The sequence below is a fragment of the Mustelus asterias genome, chromosome 20, assembly GCF_964213995.1.
Source record: "Mustelus asterias chromosome 20, sMusAst1.hap1.1, whole genome shotgun sequence".
Classification (NCBI taxonomy): domain Eukaryota; kingdom Metazoa; phylum Chordata; class Chondrichthyes; order Carcharhiniformes; family Triakidae; genus Mustelus; species Mustelus asterias.
In genome coordinates this window covers 21983869-22005171 of record NC_135820.1, presented here as the reverse complement: position 1 = coordinate 22005171, position 21303 = coordinate 21983869, and the positions used below count along the sequence as shown (strand labels likewise).

Here is a 21303-nt window from a genome sequence, read left to right as displayed (position 1 = left end):
TAATAGAGGTGTATAAAATTATGAAAGGCATAGATAGAGTGAACGGTGGGAAGCTTTTTCCCAGGTCGGTGGTGATGTTCACGAGGAGTCATAGGTTCAAGGTGAGGGGGCGGGGGGGGGAGGTTTAACACGGATATCAGAAGGACGTATTTTACGTGGAGGTCTGGGATGCGCTGCCGGGCAACGTGGTGGAGGCGGACACACTGGGAACATTTAAGACTTATCTAGATAGCCACATGAACGGGGTGGGAATGGAGGGATACAAAAGAATGGTCTAGTTTGGACCAGGGAGTGGCGCGGGCTTGGAGGGCCGAAGGGCCTGTTCCTGTGCTGTATTGTTCTTTGTTCTCTTTGGAAAGTGAGAGTGGCTCTAAGTTCGTCTAGCTTGTTTTCCAGAGATTGAATATTTGCAAGCAGTAAGCTGGGGAGGGGACCTTGGGACCGCGTTGTTTCACTCTCATCTGCAGGCCTGCATGTTTTCCACGCTTCTTGGAGTGTCTGCTTCTTTTTGAGCTTGGGAGACAGTGAGAGTGGTTTGCGGTGTTAAGGGTATGGGGTTGTGTCCAATGAGATTCTTCCCTCTGGTCGGTGTGTGGATGGAGGATTTGTTGCCTTGCTTGCAGTTCCTGTGTCGGTAGATTGGTCTGTGCGGTCGGGTGTTCCGGTTCCTCTTAATAGTCCTCTAAATAGTCCTGTGGAGGGCATTCATCTCAATAGTCACACATTCTTGGTGTATATGCTCTCAAATGATCATACATTCTTAGTACACACACAGCTTTACTCACTCGTTTCACGCATTCGCACACATTCTCTCACTGTTGGTCCATGCTCTCTTATGCCTTCACTCACTCATTAAATCTGTCACAACTGATTCCTCTCTTTGATGGATTAGTAAGGAAAAGGTATTAGGTCAGTTACGATGTAAATGAATAACAGAAGCAAGGAGCTGAATGGCTTTCTTCTGTTTCTCTCTTCCTAAAACTCCAACACAGTGCTATTAGAATTCCTTTCAGCTGAAAGGCCTTGGGTGGGATAGTTGTTGGTGCAGACTCAACAGGCTGAATGACTTCCTCCTGCACTGTAAGGGTTCTATGATTCTATAATATAATGGAACAGACCTCACAGCTGGAGTGTATTTTAATGGTGAGGGGTGTTTGTGATAAGGAATGAAACACTATCTTTCTGGGGCAGCCAGCACTCTCAGGATAGCCGCAGTTCAGATCTTCATTCTGTAGTCTGTGTGTTATCTGGAAGGCCGTGTTACAGTATTAACAATGGTTTCATAATTTCATAATGATTGTTCCACAGGAGCAGGCTGAGGGTAAGGGAGCTTGTTTGTGCACTAATTTATTTATTTATTTTTCAGTTAAATTTGTGAAAAAAATCGGAGGTTTTTTTTCAAAACAGGAAGTAGGCCCAGCAGCAGCCTGGGAAGGTTTTGGAGGGTTTAAAAGTAGGCCGCATCTTTGAGCGGGCAGCATCGTTAGCGGGCAGCAGAGTGAGCAGGGGGCAGAGTGAGAGCTGAAGGGCTTTGGCTCAAAACAGGCAGAGGCGAGAGTAAGTTTTTACTTTCCCAGAAAGTTTATTCTTGTTTTTCCCCAGACTAAAAAAAAATGCCAGGCAGGATGTTGGAATGCTCCTCTTGCAGGATGTGGGAGATCAGGGAGACCTCCGGTATCCCTGACGACAGCACCTGCAAAAGATGCATTCAGCTGCAGCTGCTAGCAAAGCGTGTTAGGGAACTGGAGAAGGAGCTTGATGACCTCCATCTAATTCGGGAGAATGAGAAGTATATAGACAGTAGCTTTAGGGAGATAGTTACACCTAAGCAGCAGAGCACAGGAAATTGGGTTACTGTAAGGAGAGGAAATGGCAGTGTGAAAGGACAGGCAGAGCAGGGTTCCCCTGTGGCCATACCCCTCCACAACAGGTATACTGAATTGGATACTGTTGTGGGAGATGCTTTACCTGGGACAAGCTGCAACAGCCGGAACTCTGATACTGCGTCTGGTTCTACAGCGCAAAAGGGTGGGATGAAGAAGAGGAGAGCAGTAGTGATAGGGGACTCGATGGTCAGAGGTACAGACCGGAGGTTCTGTGGTCGGGACAGAGACTCCCGCATGGTTTGTTGCCTCCCAGGTGCCAAGGTCAGCGATGTCTCTGATCGCGTGCACAGCGTTCTAAAGTGGGAAGGTGATCAACCAGATGTTGTGGTACACGTCGGTACCAATGACGTGGGAAGGAAGAGTGAGGAGGTCCGAAAGAGTGAGTACAAAGAGCTTGGAAGGAAGTTAAAAAGCAGGACCCCGAGGGTAGTAATGTCAGGATTGCTACCTGAGCCACATGCCAGTGAGGGCAGGAGTAGGATGCTTGGGCGGATAAACACATGGCTCAGGAACTGGTGCAGGGGACAGGGTTTCCAATTCTTGGATCATTGGGACCTCTTTTGGGGCAGGTGGGACCTGTACAAGAGAGACGGGTTACACCTAAACTACAAGGGGACCAATATACTTGCAGGGAGATTTGCTAGTGTTATTGGGGAGCGTTTAAACTAGATTTGTAGGGGGATGGGAAGCAGAGTGCCAGAGCAGATAGTGGAGCAGGGGTAAAAAGACAGGTTAGTTCAAGCAAAATCACAAATGGAAGGGTAGAGTGTGGTGGAAATAATTTTTTGAGGTGTGTCTATTTCAATGCCAGGAGTATTGTGGGGAAGGCAGATGAGCTGAAGGCGTGGATAGACACGTGGAAATATGACATTATAGCCATTAGTGAAACTTGGCTACAGGAGGGGCAGGACTGGCAGCTCAATGTTCCAGGGTTCCAATGTTTCAGGCGGGATAGAGGCAGAGGGATAAAAGGTGGGGGGGTGGCATTGTTGGTCAGGGAAAATGTTACAGCGGTACTCAGGCAGGATAGATTAGGGAGCTTGTCTACAGAGGCCCTATGGGTGGAGCTGAGAAACAGGAAAGGTATGACCACATTAATGGGCTTGTATTATAGACCACCCAATAGTCAGCGAGAATTGGAGGAGCAAATCAGTGGAGAGATAGCTGACAACTGCAAGAAACACAAAGTTGTGATAGTAGGGGATTTCAATTTTCCACATATAGATTGGGACTCGCATACTGTTAAAGGTTTAGACGGGGTAGAGTTTGTAAAATGTGTTCAGGAGAATTTTCTACATCAGTATATAGAGGTGCCAACTAGAGAGGATGCGATATTGGATCTCCTATTGGGAAATGAGTTAGGGCAGGTGATGGATGTGAGTGTGAGGGAACACTTTGGATCCAGTGATCATAATGCCATTAGTTTCAACCTGATCGTGGATAAGGATAGATCTGGTCCTCGGGTTGAAGTTCTGAACTGGAAAAAGGCCAAATTTGATGAAATGAGAAGGGATCTGGGAAGTGTGGATTGGCACAGGCTGTTCTCTGGTAAGGATGTAAATGGAAAGTGGGAGGCCTTCAAAGGAGAAATTTTGAGAGTGCAGAGTTTGTATGTTCCTGTCAGGATTAAAGGCAAAGTAAATAGGAATAAGGAACCTTGGTTCTCGAGGGAGATTGTAACACTGATTAAGAGGAAGAGAGAGTTGTATGAAATGTACAGGCAGCAAGGAACACATCAGATGCTCGAGGAGTATAAAAAGTGCAAGAAGCTACTTAAGAGGGAAATCAGGAGGGCTAAAAGAAGACATGAGGTTGCTTTGGCAGACAGAGTGAAGGAAAATCCAAAGAGCTTCTATAGGTATGTTAGGAGCAAAAGGATAGTGAGGGATAAAATTGGTCCTCTTGAAGACCAGAGTGGTAGACTGTGTATGGAACCAAAAGAGATGGGGGAGATGCTAAATGGTTTTTTTGCATCCGTATTTACTGAGGAAACGGGCATGGAGTCTACGGAAATAGGGCAAACTGGTAGGGAGGCCATGGAACCTTTACAGATTAAAGGGGAGGAGGTGCTCGCTGTCTTGAGGCAAATCAGAGTGGATAAATCCCCAGGACCGGACAGGGTATTCCCACGGACCTTGAGGGAAGCTAGTGTTGAACTTGCAGGGGCCCTGGCAGACATATTTAAAATGTCAGTATTCACGGGGGAGGTGCCGGATGATTGGAGGGTGGCTCATGTTGTTCCGTTGTTTAAAAAAGGTTCCAAAAGAAATCCGGGAAATTATCGGCCAGTAAGTTTGACGTCGGTGGTGGGCAAGTTATTGGAAGGTGTGATAAAGGATAGGATCTACAAATATTTGGATAGACAGGGACTTATTAGGGAGAGTCAACATGGCTTTGTGCGTGGTAGGTCATGTTTGACCAATCTATTAGAGTTTTTCGAGGAGGTTACCAGGAAAGTGGATGAAGGGAAGGCGGTGGATGTTGTCTACCTGGATTTCAGCAAGGCCTTTGACAAGGTCCCTCATGGGAGGTTAGTTAGGAAGGTTCAGTCGCTAGGTATACATGGGGAGGTAGTAAATTGGATAAGACACTGGCTCAATGGAAGGAGCCAGAGAGTGGTTGTGGAGGATTGCTTCTCTGAGTGGAGGCCTGTGACTAGTCGTGTGCTGCAGGGATCGGTGTTGGGTCCATTGTTGTTTGTCATCTATATCAATGATCTGGATGATAATGTGGTAAAGTGGATCAGCAAGTTTGCTGATGATACAAAGATTGGAGGTGTAGTGGACAGTGAGGAAGGTTTTCAAAGCTTGCAGAGGGATTTGGACCAACTAGAAAAATGGGCTGAAAAATGGCAAATGGAATTTAACGCAGACAAGTGTGAGATATTGCACTTTGGAAGGACAAACCAAAAAAGAACGTACAGGGTAAATGGTAGGACTCTGAAGAGTGCAGTTGAACAGAGGGATCTGGGAATACAGGTACAGAATTCCCTAAAAGTGACGTCACAGGTGGATAGGGTCGTAAAGAGTGCCTTTGGTACATTGGCCTTTATAAATCGGAGTATCGAGTATAAAAGTTGGAGTGTTATGGTAAGGTTATATAAGGCATTGGTGAGGCCGAATTTGGAGTATTGTGTACAGTTTTGGTCACCTAGTTACAGGAAGGATGTAAATAAGATTGAAAGAGTGCAGAGAAGGTTCACAAGGATGTTGCCGGGACTTGAGAAGCTGAGTTACAGAGAGAGATTGAATAGGTTGGGACTTTATTCCCTGGAGCGTAGAAGATTGAGGGGAGATTTGATAGAGGTGTATAAGATTTTGATGGGTATAGATAGAGTGAATGCAAGCAGGCTTTTTCCGCTGAGGCTCGGGGAGAAAAAAACCAGAGGGCACGGGTTAAGGGTGAAAGGAGAAAAGTTTAAAGGGAATATTAGGGGGGGCTTCTTCACGCAGAGAGTGGTGGGAGTGTGGAATGAGCTGCCAGATAAAGTGGTAAATGCGGGGTCACTTTTAACATTTAAGAAAAACTTGGACGGGTTCATGGATGAGAGGGGTGTGGAGGGATATGGTCCAAGTGCAGGTCAGTGGGACGAGGCACAAAATGGTTCGGCACAGACAAGAAGGGCCAAAAGGCCTGTTTCTGAGCTGTAATTTCTGAGCTGTATGGTTCTATAATCATCACTTGACTTTTAATTCCAAATGTTTTACTAAATTTAAACTCCACATGAAATCAAGAAATGGTAGAAAGCACTGGGTACTGCAAAGGCAATGGGCCCTGACAACATTCCAGTAATAGTACTGAAGACTTGCCGTGCCCCTAGCCAAGCTGCTCCAGTACAGCTACAACACTTGCATCTATCTGGCAATGTGGAAACTTGCCCAGGTATATCCTGTACACAAGAAACAAGACAATTTCAAACTGGCCAATTACTGCCCCATCAGTCAACTCTTGATCATCAGTAAAGTGATGAAAGGGGTCATCAAAGGCGCTGTCAAATGGTACTTTTACAGCAATAACCTCACGAATGCTCAGTTTGTGTTTTGCCAGGGTCTCTCAGCTCGTGACCTCATGATAGCCTTGGTTCAAACATGGACAAAAGAGCTGAATTCCAGAGATGGGGTGAGAGTGACTGCCCTTGACATCGATGCAGCATTTGACCGAGTATGGTATCAAGGAACATGAGTCAAATGGAATCGGGGGAAAGGTCTCAGCCGGTGGGAGTCATACCTGGCACAAAGGAAGATTCAATCCCTCCACTGATGCCCAGTAACAGCCGTGTGTACCATCTACAAGATGCACTGTAGGGGTTCACCAAGGTTCCTTAGGCAATACCTTCCAAACCGACAACCACTCCCACATGGAAGGACAACAGGCAGCGGATATCTGGGAACACCACCACCTGGAGATTCCCCTCTGAAGAAGGGAAAGGGTTAATGTTTTTTTTGTACTCAATGTATTTTGTACCTAAAAGGTTGAACTTTGTACCTGGAATGTATCACAAACATAACCCTTCCTTATGGCTAGTCTCCCCTTTGTTTATATTGCTCCTGGTAGTAGGATAAGCCATTTGTTCATGTCTTTCATCTTTAACTTTTAGTAGTATAAGCCATTTGTTCATGGTTCCCTTGCTTGTTTATATCATTCTGATAAAACAGACAGTTAAATGTAGATGTAGGGTTGTAAGTCTTACTTTTTCCGTAGGCTTGTGTATGATTTAAACAAAGGAAGCAGCTATCAAATGGTAGAGTGCGAGAATGGCTGTTTGAAGGAGGACTCCCGCTGGGACAGCTGCAATCGCACACAGTCACTTCAAAGGAAAGGCTGCGGGGAGAGCAGGGGACCAGAGGTGGCACCTTGACTGCAACGACCAGGAGAATTGTGCTTTATGACCCAAGGATACCAGATGGTCTCTAACCATGATCCAGAGACTATCAGAAGCTGTTAAAGGAACTATAATTTATGATCAAGGACTGTTAACTGGACTTTGCTTCATGACTTGTATTGGGAACCCTGATGTATGAAGGTCCACGCTTCTTGTGTTCAGAGAGAACTTTGGCTTCTGTTTTCAAGGGGTCAGGTTCTCCCTCAAGCTTGTGAGAATAAAGCCTGACTGTATTTTGACTCATACCAGCCTCAAGAGGTATATTTACCGACTTCACCCTCCAAGCCACTCACCACCCTGACAAAAATGACAGTGTTGAAGCCGGTGCAAAAAAACGGAATGCTTTGCACCAATGTCGCCGGCGTGTTTTTGGGCCGAATCTTACGGTTCATAAGCATTAATTTCTGTCCCCATGAGTTTCACGCCACTCCAGTGGTGTGTTCTCAATGATTTGCCTGCTGTGTAATGACCTAACATCTGCAAGCACTGGTGAGCCCCATATAAACGGCTCCCCAGCACTCCTACCACTTGTTCCACAATGACTGCAGGGGACGGCAGCCAAGGAGGCAGCACCGTGCTTTACAGAGGGAACTCTCACCACATGATTGACGGTGGAGCCGGGAAACCCTATACCCTTGCTTCAGAAGATGGCCTTCCATCTTCTGAAGCAAGGGTGATCACCTCTGCCTGGATGCAGTGGCAGTCCCAGTGAGAGCAAGTGCACTACAGAAAAGCCATGATGTTGGACTGGGATGGGCACAGTAAGAAGTCTCACAATACCAGGTTAAAGTCCAACAGGTTTATTTGTTATCACCAGCTTTCAGAGCGTTGCTCCTTCATCAGGTGAGTGGGAGCCTCCCCTTAGTACTCCTTAGTGTGTGCTAGCCATTCACCTGATGAAGGAGCAGCGCTCTGAAAGCTCGTGATACCAAATAAATCTGTTGGACTTTAACCTGGTATTGTGAGACTGCTTACTACAGAAAAGTAGTAAGAAGTTTAAAAACACCAGGTTAAAGTCCAACAGGTTTATTTGGTAACAAAAGCCACACAAGCTTTCGGAGCTCCAAGCCCCTTCTTCAGGTGAGTAGAAAAGGACAGGGCAGCAGTGTCGGAAGAAGATGAATGATCTTCTTTGCTCAGCCAGAGTAAATGAACCACCCCCAGTCTCCCACTGGACCCTCTTGCACCCCCCACCCTTTCTCTCACTCAGTCACCTTGGCCTCTGCCAACACCAGGGACCAGGTTCCCTCCTATCCCAACAATCATCATGTTCCCCCAGTAGCTGCTCTGCTCCTGACAATCCAGCTCCCACCCAAGCCCCACACCTGTCACACCCCATCTTAAATGTCCACTTTCCCATCTACTTGCTCCCTACCTAGGTCATTGCAGGACAAATTGAGCACACTGGTGTCAGCAGGCACAGCCAGCATGAGTCACGCCCGAGTTCTGCACCCTTACATGTTTCGAGGAGCGCGCCCTTGAGCTGACCAGGGACATGGAAGAGCGTATTTGTGCTGCTGGGGACGTAGAGGCAGCAGAGAAATTCAAGAATCCTCGCAAATGTGCTGTCATTCCTCAAGTCTCAAGTGAGTAAACAATGTTTCCTCTGTGTCCCCTGTAATGCACTGAAGATTAAGGAACGGTAGGCACTTAGTGGGCATGGGTGAATTGAGGCACTACCGAAGTAAAGTCACCATTTTGTTCTGGCTGTTTGTCAATAAATTGCACTTCGTTCACCCACAGAGTCTCCACCCTGTCTGTTCATGTCACCAAGCTTGGGGGTATCACCACACCCACCTAGTGCGTCATCCCTGTGGAGTGTGAGAATGATGTGGAGATGCCGACGTTGGACTGGGGTAAACACAGTAAGAGTTTTAACAACACCAGGTTAAAGTCCAACAGGTTTATTTGGTAGCAAATACCATTAAATAAACCTGTTGGACTTTAACCTGGTGTTGTTAAAACTCTTACTGAGTGTAAGAATGGCAGCGCTATGTCTCTCCCACCCTCTTGCCAACCTCCACTAAGGAAGGGCACCACTCGCAATATGAACTTGAAGGAGGATACGGGAAGCACTGCCTTCATACCAGCCTTCACAACCCATTTAGAGCAAGGGACAACCCGATATGAAGGGTTGAGGAGGCCTGTAAGTGACCCTCCCAACCACTCCCCCCGAACTGATGATTCTGGGACCCCCCCACACTTGCCCGAGTTGAACCTATTGTTGTGAAGTTAGTGTTTGTAAAATTATTTTTAAAATTGTAAAATGCTAAGAGTTGTAAAATTTCATGGTTCTCTTATAAAAGTGTTTTTTTGCTATGCTTAGAGAGTTAAAAGAGATGCAGGTGCAAATGCAGTACACAGAGAGCAGAGAGTGAAACGTTGTATTGCTAGCCTAGACAGTAGTGCTGCCAAGACAACAGGTTGTTTCTGAAGTTTTAACCAATCAGTTTAAACTAGGCATTTGAATAATTGCAGCCTATCAGATTTGAATTTGATGTTTTGGGAACCAGTAAACCAATCCTATTGTGGGGATTTTGGTATGCCATCAGGGGTATAACAGCCAGTGTCCAGCTCCAGAAAACCAGACAGCAACCGCCTCTTGATGCGCGATTAATTCACTCGGGAGATTGGATCGTACCCGGGAAATAAAGGCTTTTATTAGTAACAAGAATGGAGCATACTGCTTAACAATACAATCCCAGACTAAAGGGTCACCAGGCAGTGCAGTGACCTTTATACTCCTACAGGTAGGCGGAGCCAACCGGAGTGTACCACAGAACAATACCAACAGGTAGCACATCCCAACCCTAACCCCAACAGTGACAACAGTAACATATATACAAATACCCATAGTGCTAACCATCTATGGTTCAGTACCCATAGTGGTAACCATCAATGGTTCACCACACCTTTGCCATAGCTCACAGCTTGAGAGAGACACACAGCCAGCATCTGTCTCTGCCAGCATAACAGCTGCATTTATGTCTTAAAACAAAGACTCGGCTCGATAGTGTAGACAGAAGAAATCAGCAAAGAAGACAGAAGATTCCGGAAGACGACAAACCTGGTTGAAATTTTGAGAATGACTAAAGATTCTACTTTTTTACTAAGTGGGAAGTGGATTTAGCAAAACAACATTCCATTAGAATAGTGTTTTATTTGGCTTGTTAATCATTTAGTTAACCTGTTCACTGTTAGTTAGATAAATAAAGTGATACTTGTTGCTTTTACAGAGTGTCTCAGGTAGTTATTTTGATTTAAATGTTGAAGCGCAGATATTACTATTTCTCACACAGATTATGAAGGGTGGTACTCCTCTTTGAGTGGTTAAGTGTTAGTTCTCAGAGAGGAGATCAATTCCCCCTTCATAACACGATCCACGTTTCCCAAGTCCTCTCCAGTGCCCCCCGAGCAGTGCATTCCATGGAAGGTGCTGGCTGCCTGAGTGCTCACCTTCAAAACTCCTCTCGGAGGTGAAGGTGCCAGGTTCACGCTTCTGTAGACCTGTTGTAAATGACGCCAGCATATGTAGGTTCAATATCCGGACAGAGTGTTCACTAATGACATGCAGTCCCGCAGCATGTTTCACGCCATTCCACCGGCGAAGTGCTGGGAAGATCGGAAGTCGGAAACTCGCTGGTGCAAATTGTGCTCTCTGGATTTTCAGCCTGCACCATCATCCCCGCAGATGGAGAGTGCAGGCTCAAAATCTCCCCCAGTATCACTGTTCTTTCACTGTTGCTGGGTCAAAATCCTGGAACTCCCTCCCTAACAGCACTGTGGGTGTACCTACGCTTCAGAGACTCCAGTAGTTTAAAAAAGGCAGTTCACCAACACATTCTGAAGGGCAACGGGTTGGGCAACAAATACTGGCCCAGCCAGCGACATCCATATCCCGTAAATGAATAAAAACTAATCACAGATTACCCTGCAGCAATTCTGATTTTGATCTGTCCATAGGGAGGCTACAACAGTAAGAACATACCTTTCCCAAACATTTATGCCCAAAGTTCACACCAGCAGCAAGTATGTCAACTGTGGCTCAGTAAGTTGCACTCTCATCTGAATGAGAAGTTTGTCGGTTTAAGCCCCACTTCAGAGACTTCAGCACCCATTCCAGGCTGACATTGCAGTTCTCTCTCAGGACTGGATTGTCATCTGATGTGTTGTTAAACCAAGGCCCTTCTGGCCTCAATCCCCGACAAGGAAGAACAGGGGGGTTCTCCCCAATGCCCTGGCCAATTATTATCCATGATGTGGAGATGCCGGCGTTGGACTGGGGTAAACACAGTAAGAAGTTTAACAACACCAGGTTAAAGTCCAACAGGTTTATTTGGTAGCAAAAGCCACTAGCTTTCAGAGCCTTAAGCCCCTTCTTCAGGTGAGTGGGAATTCTGTTCACAAACAGAGCATATAAAGACACAAACTCAATTTACAGGATAATGGTTGGAATGCGAATACTTACAGCTAATCAAGTCTTTATCTTAAAGACTTGATTAGCTGTAAGTATTCGCATTCCAACCATTATTCATGTAAATTGAGTCTGTGTCTTTATATAACCTGTTTGTGAACAGAATTCCCACTCACCTGAAGAAGGGGCTTAAGGCTCCGAAAGCTTGTGTGGCTTTTGCTACCAAATAAACCTGTTGGACTTTAACCTGGTGTTGTTAAACTTTTTACAATTATTATCCCTCAGCAAATGCTAAAAAAAATCGTATCTTTGCTGGTTGTGAGATCTTGTTGTGCACAAACTGGCTGCAGCATTCCATATGTCAGCTGATCCTTGATTCAAGGATGACATCTACTCAGGGTGGTGGGTTTCTGTCATGGGGGCCAATTCCTGACCCACAGTTCTTTGGGAATATGGGGAGAATGTCCCACGAGGTAGTGGGACATTTGAGTGCAGAATTTGTGTTTTCTTTCACCACAAAGATGGTGATCCCACAGGGTGTTGTTTTCCAGCTGGGAGAAAGTGACACTGCCTACTCTAGGCCCCTTTTTCTAGGCCTCTCCCCATTTGGGATGAGCAGAGGGTATTCTGAAGGGGAATTCTCATTCACTGCCCAAAGGTGTCCAAATACTTTCCTGCACTTGACAACTGGATGCAGATTCTTCACTAGGAACTCCCAATTTCACATCATTGTCTCCTTCGCCAATTCTCCATTGTCATAGGACTTGGCAAAGGTAGCTGGGAGAAGCCTGTGCGTGACTTTCTTTTTTTTTTGATATGTTTATTGAAAATGTACTCATATTTTACATAGCAAACAAACAGATACAGATCCACACAGTGCTGCCGTGTACATTCCAATGCAACTGGGCACAGGGCTCCCCGTGGCCAGGGGACAAGCCCCTGGTACCCCCGGCACCCATCCTGCCCAAGTCCCGTCGAATTGCACCAGCAATGACGGTGATAATATAAAAACAAAAAGACAAAGGAACACTGCTGGAGAACCAACTGAGTGCCCAAACAGCCCAGGCTATAAACTAGAGAGCGGAGAAAAGAAATAGAGAAAGAGAGAAGAGCGACAGCGAAGGAGAGAGAAGAAATAGAGTGAGAGAAAGAGAAAAGTTCTTGTGTTGGTCCCCACAACTCAGCAGGGTGGGTGGGTGTACTCAGGTAAAGGGCCAGGGCCTGGTCCACCAATCGGGAGTGGGGGTGGAAATTCTGCAGGAACACCCGGGGTCCTGGGGCCATCAGCTATCTACTCACCCGGCTCCAACTGCAGTGTCCCAACATGCGCTATAAGTGGTTGCCAGATCTTATAGAACCTAGCAGTGGACCCATGTAGCGTGCATCTCATCTTCTCTAGCTTAATGGTATCTACCACCTCTTCACCCACTGTGACTGCATCGGGGGTGCACCTGATTTCCACCTAAACAAGATTAGTCGTCTTGCCAGGAATGTAGTGAAAGCCACAAAATCTGCTTGGAATTTCTGCAGCAGCGGATTTAAAGGCACGACTCCAAACAGGGCAGCCTGGGGGGGGATTGTCCCGATCTAGCGTTGCTGCAATCATCTCAATATCGATGTCCAGTAGTTATACAGTGATGGGCAACTCCAGAACATATGTAAGAGGGTGGCGGAAGCTTGCCGGCACTGTTCATAAATGGGGTTTGTGCCTGGGTACATTCTAGAGAATCTAACCCTGGCGAGATATGCTCTGTGCAGGAGTTTACATTGTATCTTGGCACATATTGAGGAGGAGTGTACTCGATGCAGCACCATGTTCCAATCCTCCTCCGAGAACTCCTCCCCCAGATCTCGTTCCCAGAAAGATTTAACCACTGATAGAGTTTTGTTGGGATAGAATTTGAGGATAAAGAACAGAAATGATACCACGCATAGTAATAGAAGACACTAAGAAGATGCCAATGGGAGCACGAGGTGGGAGCATTGGAAATTGGGGGTTGGCCCTACGCACAAAGTCTCGAATTTGCAAATATCTAAAAATGTGCGTTTCAGATAAAGCAAACTTATCCACCAGCTGCTGGAATGATGCAAACACGCTGTCCACATACAAGTCCCAAAATGTTCTGATCATGTGCTTGACCCATATGTTGAAGGCACCATCCAAAGCAGACGCAGGAAAAAAATGGTTAGCCGATACTGGGGAGGCCAGTGACCAGGCCTGAAACCCAAAGTGGCGACTAAATTGCGTCCAAATTCTAAGAGTTGACTTGACAAGTGCACTCCTAGTATACTGGGAGGGAGGAAAATTTACCGGGGAACATATCAAGGCAGCCAGGGAAGACGGAGCACAGGAGGAGGGTTCTAACTGCAGCCAACAAGGAACCTCCTGTTTCCAGCATCCGCAGTAATTTGCTTTTATAAGGAACTTCCTGTTGCCTCTCTCTCTCTGCGCCCAACACACTACTGCTCTCATATTGGCTGCCCAACAATAAAATAGAAAATTGGGCAATCCCATACCCCCCCCCCCCCCTCCCGTTTAGGACTTTGCAAGACTGTCCTCCGCATTCTTGGGTTTTTCCTATTCCAGACAAAGCCTGAAATGAGTCAATCAAGTCTGTGAAAAAAGGATTTGGGGATGAACACCGGGATGCACTGAAAGAGATATAAAAACTTAGGTGATATGTTCACCTTCACCGCATTGAGACGGCCCACGAACGATAACAAGAGGATGGACCAACATTTGAGGTCCTGTTCCGTCCCCCCGATGAATGGAGCAAAGTTAGCTCCAAAGAGCCCACTAGAAAGGGAATAGGGACAGCCCAGGAAATTACCGACTGGTGAGTCTAACCTCAGTCGTTGGTAAGTTGATGGAGAAGATCCTGAGGGACAGGATTTATGAACATTTAGAGAAGTTTAATATGCTCAAAAGTAGTCAGCACAGCTTTGTCAAAGGCAAATCGTGTCTTACGAGCCTGGTGGAGTTCTTTGAAAATGTGACTAAACACATTGAAGAAGGAAAAGCGGTAGATGTGGTTTACATGGACTTCAGCAAGGCGTTCGATAAGGTCCCCCATGCAAGACTTCTCAAGATAGTGAGAGGGCATGGGATTCAAGGGGCTGTTGCCTTGTGGATCCAGAACTGGCTTGCCTGCAGAAGGCAGAGAGTGGTTGTAGATGGGTCTTTTTCTGAACGGAGGTCGGTCACCAGTGGAGTGTCCCAGGGATCTGTTCTGGGACCCTTGATGTTTGTCATTTTCATAAATGACCTGGATGAGGAAGTGGAGGGATGGGTTGGTAAGTTTGCCGACGACACAAAGGTTGATGGTGTTGTGGATAGTTTGGAGGGATGTCAGAAGCTGCAGCGTGACATGGATAGGATGCAAGACTGGGCGGAGAAGTGGCAGATGGACTTCAACCCGGATAAGTGTGTAGTGGTCCATTTTGGCAGGTCAAATGGGATGAAGGAAGATAATATCAAGGGTAAGACTCTTAGCAGTGTAGAGGATCAGAAGGACCTTGGGGTCCGGGTCCAAAGGACTCTTAAATCGGCTTCGCAGGTAGAGGGGGTGGTTAAGAAGGCGTATGGTGTGCTGGCCTTCATCAATCGAGGGATTGAGTTTAGGAGTCGGGAGATAATGATGTAGCTTTATAAGACCCTCGTCAGACCCCACTTGGAGTACTGTGCTCAGTTCTGGTCGCCTCATTACAGGAAGGATGTGGAAAAGATTGAAAGGGTGCAGAGAAAATTTACAAGGATGTTGCCTGGATTGGTTGGCATGCCTTATGAGGATAGGCTGAGGGAGCTCGGTCTTTTCTCCTTGGAGAGACGAAGGATGAGAGGTGACCTGATAGAGGTGTACAAGATGTTGAGGTATAGATCGGGTGGATTCTCGGAGGCTTTTTCCCAGGGCTGAAATGGCTGCTATGAGAGGACACAGGTTTAAGGTGCTGGGGAGTAGGTACAGAGGAGATCATAGAAATCATAGAAACCCTACAGTACAGAGAGAGGCCATTCGGCCCATCGAGTCTGCACCAACCACAATCCCACCCAGGCCCTACCCCCATATTCCTACATATTTTACCCACTAATCCCTCTAACCTACGCATCTCAGGACACTAAGGGCAATTTTTAGCATGGCCAATCAACCTAACCCGCACATCTTTGGACAGGGGTAAGTTTTTCACTCAGAGGGTGGTGGGTGAGTGGAATCGGCTGCCGTCAGTGGTGGTGGAGGCAAACTCGATAGGGTCTTTTAAGAGACTTCTGGATGAGTACATGGGACTTAATAGGATTGAGGGTTATAGGTAAGCCTATATATAAGCCTAGGTAGGTAGGGACATGACCGGCGCAACTTGTGGGCCGAAGGGCCTGTTTGTGCTGTATTTTTTCTATGTTCTATAAATTTGCTAGTCATTTGCACTCCCAGGTAAGAAAACTGCCTATTGACAATCTTGAAAGGCAGGGTGTGGAGCGGGAGGCTATGAGCTGCTGCATTCAAAGGAAGCAGCTCACTCTTATTCAAGTTCAGCTTGTATCCTGAAATATGGCCAAACCTCTCTAGTATAGATAAGACTTTGGAAATCGAGTTGGGCAGGTGGCCGACATACGATAGTAGGTCGCCCGCATACAGCAATACTCTCCGCTCGATTCCCTCCAGACCAATCTCCACCACTCGATTGTTTTTGCAAAAAGTCACAGCATGAGGTTCAATAGCAATGGCAAATAACAGGGGGGAGAGGGGGCATCCTTGCCTAGTGCCTCAGGACAAAGGGAAAAAGGCTGAATGCACATTCTGAATGCAAATAAATAATCCCATTCCACCCGATCAAACACTTTTTCAGCGTCCAGCAAGATCAACATCTCTGGTAGCTTGGAGGTGGCAGGCGCATACATAACCGTTAAACAGCTGCCGAATATTCAAGTACATATGTCTATTTTTAATGAACCCAGTCTAGTCAGGCGACATAATAAAAGGGCAGAATGCCCTCCAAGCGAATGGCTAGAATCTTAAAGATCAGTTTGAGACCCACATTCAGCAATTATATCGGTCTATCGGAGCTGAAGATTTGCTGGTCCTTATCCTTTTTAAGGATAAAAGAAATTGTCGCTTGCCTCAAAGTCTATGGGAGAGAGCGGTTCTCATATGATTCATTGATCATACGCAGTAGCAGGGGAGCCAACTTATCCATAAATATTTTGTAGAATTCGATGGGGTACCCATCTGGTCCCGGACATTTCCCACTCGGCATAGTTTTGGCTGCCCTAACAATTTCTTCAACGCCGATTGGTTTCTCCAGTGCCCAAAGAACTCCTGAAAGTCCACCTCATTGGCAATCTGAGCTATAGAGGGTTGAGTAAAAGTCTCTAAACAGTTCATTAATTCGTTGTGGATCAATAGAGCCCCATTCGGAGTCTGCCTTTGTGGTATTAGACATTTGGTGGAGAATTGATGCAGCTGATGAGCTAGTAGCTTGCTTGCCTTGTCCCCATGCTCATAGTGTGTATACTTAGATTTGAACAGCATCTCTTCTATTTGACATGAGGAGAAGGTCTCAAACTCCGTCTGTAGTAGTAAACGTTCCTTTTATACCTCTGGGGACGGGCCCGCAGCGTACGCAGCATCAACTTGGGCGATATGCCCCAGCAATTCCGATAACCTCCCACCTCTCTGTCTCGCCTCATGCACTGAATAAGATATGATCTGGCCCCTTAAATAAGCCTTCTATGTCTCCCATAAGGTAGCTGCCGAGACTTCCGGAGCATCATTTAACTCTAAGAAATCATTAATCTGGGTCAACAAAAATCTAACAAAGTCATAATCAGAGAGCAGACAAGTATTAAATCGCCAAGGCACGGGAACCCACCCTCCTCCTCACTACCAAGTCCATTATCAAGGGAGCACGGTCTGAGATTACAATGGTTTCATAGGAGCATCAGTGCACAGCTGGGAGCAACCTATTATTTACGTGAATATGTTCGGTGGACAGGTGAAAAAAAAAAATTCCCTACTAGGTGGGTTAAGAAACTCCATGGGTCTGATACCACATATTCCGTGAGAAATTATTTAACAATTTCTGCCGACTTGGAAGGTGCTGGGGGAGGAGCGGTCCAGGGCAGGATTCAACTAGCAGTTGAAATTTCCACCCAGTATCAACCGATGTGAATTCAATTCTGGAAGTAACACGAAAAACGACCAGAAAAAGTTTTCACAGTCCCAGTTTGGGGCATATACATTGGCATCTCATATTTACCCGTGACAATGATGTATCGGCCATTTAAGTCAGAAATGACATTGGCTATTACCAAGGATAAGGACTTGTGGAAGAGGATTGTCATCCCGCCCGCGTCTTGGTGTGGAAAGTTGAGTGAAAGCATTGACAACCCCGCCCCCCCCCCCCCCCACCCCATCCTCTACGGAGCCTAAAATGGTCTACTGGCCTGAGGTGGGTCTCTTGGAGGAATGCAATTTGGGTACCCAGTTGTCGCAGATGCTAACTGCGCTTAACTGGCCTGACTTTCTTTAATGTAGGGCCCTTGTGGCACTGCCATTATCCACAACATCTTGATAGTTTGGTGCCCATCTTTCAATGAAGTGTTGAACCACGATCACCAGGGCCACCTTCCTGCTGCAGCTTTCTTAGCCTATTCGATACATGATCTTCCTTTGCCCATCCTGCCACTGAGGACTTTATGGTCTGCATTTTCCTTGACCTTGTCACCACGGGCAGCACTAGCAGGAACAAGGAGCTTCCAATGGCAGCACTCAAGTTGTGGAGATGCCAGCGTTGGACTGGGGTAAACACAGTAAGAAGTTTAACAACACCAGGTTAAAGTCCAACAGGTTTATTTGGTAGCAAAAACCACACAAGCTTTCAGAGCGCTGCTCCTTCATCAGGTGAGTGGGAGTTCTGTTCACAAACAGGGCATATAAAGACACAAACTCAATTTACAAAATAATGGTTGGAATGCGAGTCTTTTCAGGTAAGCAAGTCTTAAAAGTACAGACAATGTGAATGGAGAGAGGGCATGCACAGGTTAAAGAGATGCATATTGTCTTCAGCCAGGGCAGTTAGTGAGATTTTGAAAGCCCAGGCAAGTCGTGGGGGTTACAGATAGTGTGACATGAACCCAAGGTCCCGGTTGAGGCCGTCCTCATGTGTCCTACCAAATAAACCTGTTGGATTTTAACCTGGTGTTGTTAAACTTCTTACAGCACTCAAGTTGCCAGTATTTCCAACATTACTACAGTGACTACACCTCAAAAAGTACTTCATTGTAGAAAGTGTTTACAGCATTCTGAACTCATTAAAGGCGCTGTAAGAATGGATGGTTTGTTATATAAATTGCTAAGACTTTGACAGTCAGATATCCAGAGCCCGGCAGCTGTGTAAGACCGCTGGCTTGCAGATCACTATGGGAGGAACATGCTCCAACCCCAATCAAACATTTCACTAGTTCCCACAACAGCCATTTTATGGCTATGAGGTTTCTCTGTTTAGGAAATGTCATCTAGAGCTTGTTTCTCAGAAATACAAGAAATTGAGACCTTGCAACCAACCTCTGCTCCCATCAGATACAGATAAAGAAAGACTCACTCTTTGACCTCTATCCATCCAGGTCGCTGTCGAAGGACATCCAGAATAGTATTCGTCAACACACATTTGAATCGAATGCAACTGCGCTGCTCCCTTAAAACAAAAATGTATTGTTATTACATCCTCAGTAACCAGAGCGTACAGTTAAGCCAATATCCAGAACATACAACAGGTGACATAGCGGTTGGGGCAGCACGGTGGCACAGTGGTTAACACTGCTGCCTCATAGCACCAGGGACCCGGGTTCAATTCCAGCCTTGGGTCACTCTCTATGCGGAGTCTGCACATTCTCCCCTTGTCTGCGTGGGTTTCGTCCAGGTGCTCTGGTTTCCTCCCACAGTCTCAAAGACAGGCTGGTTAGATGCATTGGCTATGCTAAATTGTCCCTCAGTGTACCCGAACAGGCATCAGAATGTGATGACTAGGGGATTTTCACAGTAACTTCATTGTAGTGTTAATGTAAGCCTACTTGTGACACTAATAAATAAACCTAAACTAAAACATACAGTTAACCCAATAACCAGAATATACAGTTAACAAATAACCAGAAAGTGCACTAATTCCAATAACCAGAACTCACAGTTAACCCAATAACCAAAAAGCCTGTTCCTCTCTGCACATAAATCCAGGACTGCACAAAAACCATAATATCTCATGGCCTTGTCAGTCAACCCACTCTGAAACCTCAGGGAAACTTCAGTAAACAAATGGCCATTAACATAACCACTTGCAAGGTTGAAATGAGTAATTATCCTGCTTCTCAGCATGAGCTGTATTCCTTCCAGACATACGACTTCCTGTAGAAAAAACTTGAACTTTAAAACGTTCTCCTGAAACATAAAAAAATGCACAATTGCAACTTTCATCACATGGTGTGATGGGGTTTCTTGGAGTTGCCGCCTCCTTAATGGCCCTCACCTTGTCTTCCACCAGGTGAAGGCCCTTGCCATCCATCCAGGGACAGCCAGTTCCGAAAGCTAGTGGTTTTTGCTACCAAATAAACCTGTTGGACTTTAACCTGGTGTTGTTAGACTTCTTACTGTATCCATCCAATAGCCATGGCACTTCTTTTGGAAGACACATTTTTCCCTTTTCATGCATATCCTGACCTCCAAAGATTGCCATAAGATCTCTTCTAGATTTGCTAGGTGTTCGCATTCTGAAGTTCCTGTGTCTAAGACATCGTCCAGGTACGCCACTACCTGAGGTAACCCTTAGAGTATGTTATCCATGACCCATTGAAAAATGGCACATGCAGACAGGACCCCAGAGGGCAACTCAGTGCACTTGTATGTAGGCCTTTGTGTATATTAATTGTTATGTACTTTTAGGAAGGCTCGTCCAATTCAAGTTGGAGATACACATAGTTCATGTCCAACTTTGAAAATGTTTGACCACCATGACAGTCCAAAGATGTGCGGGTTAGGTTGATTGGCCAGGTTAAAATTGTCCCTGAGATGCGTAGGTTAGAGGGATTAGCGGATAAATATGTGGGGGTAGGGCCTGGGTGGGATTGTGGTCGGTGCAGACTCGATGGGCCAAATGGCCTCCTTCTGCACTGTAGGGTTTCTATGATTCTATGATTCTATAGCAGTTAACCTAACATACAGGTCTTTGATCCGGGGCATGGCATCTGTTAAGGTTAGAAACTCTATTGACCGTAAGCTTATAGCCTCCACAAAGTCAGACCGACCCATCCGGTTGAAGGACAAGAACAACAGGTACAGCCCACTCTGCAAACTATACGGGTTTTATGATGCCCAGCTTTTCCAGGCGTTCCAGTTCTGACGCTACCTTTTCCAATAAGGAGTGTGGAACTGGTCTCACTCAGAAATATTTAGGCGTAGCATCAGGGTCAGCATAAATCTTAGCTTTGGATCCCCTTATTTTTCCTTTCTGGAAAACCTCAGGATACTTATTAATGACTGTACAGTCCTCCGGTGCCCAGCCTGAAGATCTTCAGCCAGTTCAGTCTGATGTGTTGGAGCCAATCTTGCCCCATAAGGCTAGCTCCTTGTTCCTGTACAATGATGAGTGGAATTGAGGCTGCCTGCTGCCTGTAAGTCACTAGGGTCACCATGGTGCCCTTTACCTGCAATGGTTCTCTCCCCCCCCCCCCCCACCACCCACCCCCCCCCCACCCACCCCCCCCCCCACCCCCCCCCCCACCCACCCCCCCCCCCCACCACCCCCCCCCCCCCCCCCACCCCCCCCCCACCCACCCACCCCCCCCACCCCCCCCCCCACCCCCCCCCACCCCCCCCCCCCCCACCCCCACCCCCCCCCCCCCCCCCACCCCCCCCCCCCCCACCCCCCCCCCACCCCCCCACCCCCCCCCCACACCCCCCCACACCCCCCCCCCCCCCCCCCCACACACCCCCCCACACCCCCACCCCCCCCCCCCCACCCCCCCCCACCCCCCCACCCCCCCCACCCCCCCACCCCCCCCACCCCCCCCCCCACCCACCCCACCCCCCCCCCACCCACCCCCCCCCCCACCCACCCCACCCCCCCCCCCACCCACC

General features: G+C 47.0%; 1 protein-coding gene across 2 annotated transcripts in view; it reads right to left on the bottom strand.

The window, feature by feature from the left end:
* Positions 1 to 21303, bottom strand: part of ttll9 (tubulin tyrosine ligase-like family, member 9) — a 120816-nt gene that overhangs the window by 96998 nt on the left and 2515 nt on the right. For both annotated transcript variants that reach the window (XM_078236335.1, XM_078236336.1), the window contains exon 3: positions 18779 to 18871. The gene's annotated coding sequence lies outside the window, so the exon portion shown is untranslated. The remainder of the gene's footprint in view (positions 1 to 18778; positions 18872 to 21303) is intronic.